The sequence below is a fragment of the Electrona antarctica genome (genome assembly GCF_951216825.1).
Source record: "Electrona antarctica genome assembly, contig: scaffold_215, whole genome shotgun sequence".
Taxonomy (NCBI): Eukaryota; Metazoa; Chordata; class Actinopteri; order Myctophiformes; family Myctophidae; genus Electrona; species Electrona antarctica.
The window spans coordinates 98,071-104,994 of NW_027638702.1; positions in this window are offsets into that span (position 1 = coordinate 98,071).

Here is a 6,924-nt window from a genome sequence, read left to right on the forward strand (position 1 = left end):
TAAAGGCCGTCTGGATCGGGAGTCGAACCCACGGCACACTGCCAGACTGGGTTACCAGCCAAGGTGCCTGGACCATTGAGCCATGGCCCAGGCCTTTTGTCTGTATTGTTGATTGAATGTTTCATTTTCCTTACTCATATACTAAAAGATTTCCTTTTGTTAATACAACATATAATAAACAGTAAACACGATGGAGACGTAAGTTAGCAAAAATATTTATTTTCAACTTTTGTGTTTACAAAATTACAGAAGGAAAGAGAATTGCACGATGCGAGAAGACACTGTCAGGGAATGCAATATTTGAAGACTGTAATTCTCTCAGGCAAAATCAACACAATAGAGACGTCGAAACGAGGCGTGCTCTGAAACCAAACATTCGACAGCTCAAGGTGGAGGACCACAAGCATGACTTCACTCCTAATCTTAAAGATGGAGTGCCGTGATTTTTGTATATTCTTTTTCCAGTTTTTCATGTGTTTATGAGGTGACGGTACTTCATAAGACCCCTTGGTGTGGTTGTTATGTGCAATGATGTCTTCCCCTTTGTATTTAGGGTTTCTTCCTGGAGGCTGAAACCTTGACAGTCAAACTGTGATATAGTGACATCACAATGTCATCCCCCTCCCCTAACCCCTCCCCCTTTATCATACAACCACAGCTGTGGGTGTGGCTTCGGTTCAGGTGGATCACCGCCCACCAGGCAAACCAGGCATACTTAATTAACTGGTGGGCGTGTCCACATAAAAATGGCATTTTAACAAATACTGTACACTTTTTTTTTGAAAAAAAACAATCTTCCTCCTTAATAATAATAATAATACCTGATAATCATGTTTTAGGGTGGGGGAAAAAATCACAGCACTCCATCTTTAAAGGACAGTTGTAGTTGCAACAAAGATTGTTGGATTCATTCATGAATCCACTTCAATACACTGTCAGCAGTTACACTGACTTTGTTTTCAAAAATGCATGTTGTTTTGTTTTTTTGGTCAGTAGAAAGAACACAAAATCTCCTTGTATACACTGACACCACGGCGCCTCAAACTGTGACTCCGCCCACAACCGGGGGAAGTTGTGATTTGCGCTCGTTCACTGCAATGCAATTTGCGGCATTTTCAAAACAATATTGAGCAGAGTATAGCGATTATCAAACGTATTTGCAATGCCATACGTTGAAAGATCTGTTGCCCGTGGACAAGGCACGCTATACCTCCGCAAGTTAGATAGCATCGGCATAGATGTTTGTCCGTATGTGATTAAGGATTGGACCAAGTTGCATTGGCAGCCATAGAAAATTCTTACCCCAGGCTAAAACCGGATGTGACGTTTTTGGGTGTTCCTGTCTAGCGTGGTGTCAGTGTGTTTTTGGGCGTTCCTGTCTAGCGTGGTGTCAGTGTGTTTTTGGGCGTTCCTGTCTAGCGTGGTGTCAGTGTGTTTTTGGGCGTTCCTGTCTAGCGTGGTGTCAGTGTGTTTTTGGGCGTTCCTGTCTAGCGTGGTGTCAGTGTGTTTTTGGGCGTTCCTGTCTAGCGTGGTGTCAGTGTGTTTTTGGGCGTTCCTGTCTAGCGTGGTGTCAGTGTGTTTTTGGGCGTTCCTGTCTAGCGTGGTGTCAGTGTATACAGTCCATAAAAAAAGGTTGAAGAATAGGAAGCCTATCAAGACTTACCCTTTGGTGAATGTTTAGAAAGAAAGTTCCACAATTAGGTTATTACCATCACTGGTCCACGGTAGACCATACTTTGGATTACATTACAACATTTGAATGGTTTTTTTTCTGCCGTGTAAAATAACATTTAAATTATATTAGTCACAGTGCAAACAAAAAAAACAATTTTTTTTTTACAGTATTTACAAATTGAATTATATATTTGCACACATTTTCACATAGATTTTCAAGTTAAGACTTTGGCCTGCTTCACTTTTTACAGCAGAAACTAAAACTAAAATGACAAACATGCAGTGGTGGAAAAAGTACTCAATTGTTTTACTTAAGTAAAAATACCAATACTGCAATTTAGAACTACTTCGTTAAAAGGAAAAGTACGGAATTGAAAATGTACTTGAGTAAAAGTACAAAAGTATCGGCATCAAAATGTACTTAAAGTACTAAAAGTAAAAGTATTCATATTGCAGAATGTCCCATTTCACAAGTTCAAAATGTGTAGAAAACCTATTGAAAATAGCCGATCTACAAGCTCTCAATGCGTCGCAACGCGACGCATTGAGAGCTTGTAGATCGGCTATTTTCAAATGGCCGAAATGTATAGGGTTCAAGTGGTTAATGTATGTTTTCTAATGAAAATTTAAATCGCCAAAGTAAGGCATGAGTACTTAAGTACAGTACTTCAGCAATAGTACTTAGTTACTTTCCACCACTGCAAACATGTTAGGATTGGAGAACAGGAGCCTTTTAATGAGCTCTCATTTATGCACACTTGCTAAATTGATATGCTGTGAGCAAATTGCATGTTGTCTGTAGGCCACGAAGAGTAACTGTTTTCTACTCTCAAACTGCCACAGCACTGCATGGTCTGATAGCTGGTTCAGGAAAGTGGTTAAGAGTTTTACGTTTTCACTGTTTTCACCGTTTGGAGAAAACATTCCCTGCATCACCAATGCAGTGACGCAAGCTAAGTGCATGAACATGAAAGGTCCTTTGTTTTTCCTTCCTTTTTGTTTAACAGCCCTGTAAGTTGCTGTTCATTCACCACGTCACAAATGCTGACATTCTCACACACAACATGGTATAGTCTTTACCTCTGGGGTACAAAGACAATTCCTGGACAAGGTTTCCCAAAACAAGTACTTCAAGGCAAAACATAACAGCTTGTATAAGTAACACAACAAACTGACTTTCCTTTGGAACAACGTGGAAACATGCACATTCGCTTCATGCTTGAGAACTGATATCATTGAAAATACAGTGCTGGATTCCATGCATCATCAAATCAGGTTCTAATTTAGACCTAATGGGACACCATGATGATGAATGAATGCAACAAATATGACCAATTGTGGCAGTGAGGGTGTCAGGGACAATAGTAGAACTTTACATGGAACCTTTACATGGAATACAAAAATAAAACATAAAGATGCAATTGCACAAGTCAACGTAATGGCTAAAAATAATGTCCTTCTTCTTCAACATAAATAAAGTGCCATGTAGTATATCTTACAGCGTAATGGCTAAAAATAATTTCCTTCTTCTTCAACATAAAGTGCCATGTATGTATGTAGTATATCTTAAGATGACGTAAATATAATGTCTCTTTTTGTCTATTAAATGCTTCATGTTGTTTCTTCTTTCCCCCTGTAATAAAACACAATACAATTGGTACATTGCATCTGTGTCCCAAATAGAATCGTCTTAGGAAACAGCTCCTTTTTTAAATACATTATATTACAGTATATTGCACTGACGCAAACGGCCCGGAGTGCTATAAGTGATGAAACCGTAACCAGATGACGTGATTGGTTGGGAGGGATGGTTGGTTCCCGACCAGGGGCGGCCTTAGGAATCTGGAGGCCCGTTTCAAGACCAAATATGAGGCCCCCATATATACCTATGACATAATGATTCTCTTTATACAGGCATATTGAGTTGATACAGGCATATTGATACAAATAGTTTTGACTGTATAATATTGCACGCATTTACGCAGCAACAACACCTCTCCTCGTGCTATCTTCCCTTCACAAGTGTCTCCCCTTTACCTCCCAATGCCGCACCTTTTACCCAGGTTATTAACAGGAAATAGGTTGTAACTTAACGGCGTGGGAGAGAGTGACGCAGCAAATGAGCGAGAGAGAGAGAGAGGGCCAAGGGTGGCGGGGTGGCGGACTGACGCCTGACGGTCAGTTGGAGCTCGGAGGCCCCCCTGAGGGTGGTGGCCCGTTTCAATTGAAGCTGGTGAAACATAACAAAGGCCTCCTATGTTCTCAGCAAGGCCTTGTTGGTCTTAGTTGGTTCAAAGCTCTGTGTACAGTACACTCTGTTAATTGGCATAACAAAGTACATTGGGAGGAAAAAGGGATAACAATTTATTTTTATGGCTACTAAATTAAAGAAGGAGAAGAGACTCGACCATCTTCAGATGTAGAGACCAGATATTCTGGACCCCGTCGAGAGGAGTAGAAACCGGACGCTCTGAACTAGACACGCGGTTGTTATATTATCCTACAACAACTTTAACATTGAAGTACATTCTCCCGATGCCTTTTGAGAAGGAAGTTGTTTATAAAGACTATATTGTGCTTTCCCCTGCAGGACACAGTGATTGAGATAAAGTGCATTTCGTTGTCCGATCGGCGGCACACATATACACACACACCTAAATCCTAATCGGGTATAAAACGGTTCCTTTTTTTGGTCCACATCTTCTGCATCATGCCGGAATAATGTACAAGTGTTGACATCTGAAATGTTGTTCCAAACAGCACTGACTTCAAGAAAGAAACCCAGAGTAGAAGGGTACAGTAGTAAAGGGGGAAGGTCTTAAAGGATATATTATGTCACTTTTCCCTGTGTTAAAATAACAAAACAAACAAAAAAGAGAAATAAACCTTCCAAGGAAGGGACTGCACACTCTGGGAACAAATTAAGACGGACAACTTACTGCATCATCAGCTTATTTATTAGCACGACGCGTTTCGCCGTGAGCTTCGTCAGGTGCTACAAAAAAAGGTTGATGATGCAGTAAGTTGTCCATCTTTGTTCCCTGACTGTGCAACTATAGACTTGTACCTCCCACAGGTTTCTTTTTATGTGCAGGAGTCCCCTTTTTGTCTCATTTTATATATATATATAGCTTTTAGTGTATATGTTCACAAACAAACACAGGGCAAAGTTACATACTATGTCATGATAATTGTGAGATGGGTGACGGCTGATTGAAGCAGACACACCTGGCATAGTGGCATATATAATATATATGTGTCTATTGAGACAGGAGGTCTCTCCACTATTGAAATCATCATAACTCGCTTATTACAAATGTCAGACCTTTATGTTATCAGACAGCATGGTTGGGCTTTCATGCTAAAGAATAATCTAACATGATCTAACATGGATAGAAACACGGGGAGAAAGAAATAGGTACGTTTTCTTGCAGGTGTTGGCATGCCGATATAGCAGCAAGCAACGCTGATGTACAATCCAGTGGCCAATGCGGCATCTATGTATACATTATGTCTATGACTAGGGAGAATCAATGTGTACATGTATTAGGACGTTTTGGACCGCTGAGACCTGCCAACAAATCGTTTTAGAGATTCTGAATGTAAAGTTTGAGTATACAAACACATTCAAGAAATTAATTCTTCATGGAATGTATTTTCTCTGGTCTGATTGGTTTTGGTCTTATGTCAAGGTGGAATGAATGCAAGGGCAGAAGTATGCATATTAAAGTATTCATGTTAGGGCAGGAGATTAAATTGTGTCTTTTTCTTCTCTCTGTCAAGTATAGAAGTGTCGCCTCACAGCTTCCCGCTGGGGACGCTGTGGGCGTGTTCTCTCCTCCGCGTCATCAGCGCCCATATAAGTGGAGTTGGCAAAAGGGCCTTTCTGTGTGGAGTTTGCATGTTCTCCCCGTGTCCCCTAGGGTAGGTACCCTCACAAAGAACATGCAGTAATCCTGATCTCTAAACTGACTCCCCCTGGCCAGCCGGGGCACCTGATGGAGGGGGAAAGGAACTGGTCGGAATAACGTGTTCGCTTCCAACCAGGGAAACTCCCCCCTCATGCATAGAAGGAAGCATGAGGTCAGTCCGTTGCTCTCCCCAGGTTAGCAGAGGGAGTGTAGAGCCCAGGATTACACTAGACAATAATTGACACTGTGTGAAAAAAAAAATTAAAAGAAATCGTGGGATAAGAATTATGAAAAATAAAAATAAAAGTATAGAAGTGTACTTGTGCTCAATGTGAAGGACAGTGTCAAATATACTTGGAGTTCTAGGAATGTCGGTTGGTTCTGAACAATGACAATACTTTCATCACATGCTGCTGTATAGATTCAGGGTTTAGTTTTTTTAGTTGAACTCAACAGTATTCCCCTGACCTCATGTCCTCATCCCGTGTGACCTCATGTCCTCATCCCGTGTGACCTCATGTCCTCATCCCGTACGTGTGACAGATTATTTTTCTGTTACAATATGAAAATGGAGCCGAAACAAAGGTGATTCGTGGATATTCAAACAACGCATAGGCTACTCACACACAGGTACTACGGTGACGAGTTGGACAACGTCTGACCAAGCATCAGACGTTCGTTCGACGCGACAGGCTCCTCTGACTCATGTCAGTCGACGTGAGTCAGAGTGCTCGGCACGGGCACTCCCTCGCTAGTGCCTCGTTTGGGTGTGCCTTTGTCCGTACGCGGACAAAATGTGTCCGTGGCAAAGACTTGGTTTTGTCTGTGGCAAATGTTTAGATTTTCTTTTTAACACACCATTATAATGTTTTTATCATAAGACCCAGTTACTGAATGTCGAGTCACCAGATTTAGGAGTCAAACTATAGTACTAGTGGTTCTCAAATGTTCTATTTGCAATGTACACTCTCAGAGTTACAGACCTGTTATGGCCATTCTAGGGCTATCTCTTCATGTGTATTATTGTTCGCTCATTTTGCAAAAATGGAATTTTGACAAGAAATGTCCACCACAACAGTGGGACAGTGGTGCCCATCACGTCAAAATGTGTGATGCGACTTTTAGATGTTGGCCAACCCGCCGAAATAATACAACCTGTGAGTGTGTAGATTCCAACTATCCACAACAATGTGACAGTGGAACTATACAAAAAAAGAAAAAACCCCAAACGCTATGCTCGGACCCAGCCAGCCAGCCAGCCAGCCAGGGACACACATAGCTCCGCATAGGAGTGGTTGCACCACTCAAAAACATCACAGAAGTCTTTAAACGTTTTAAA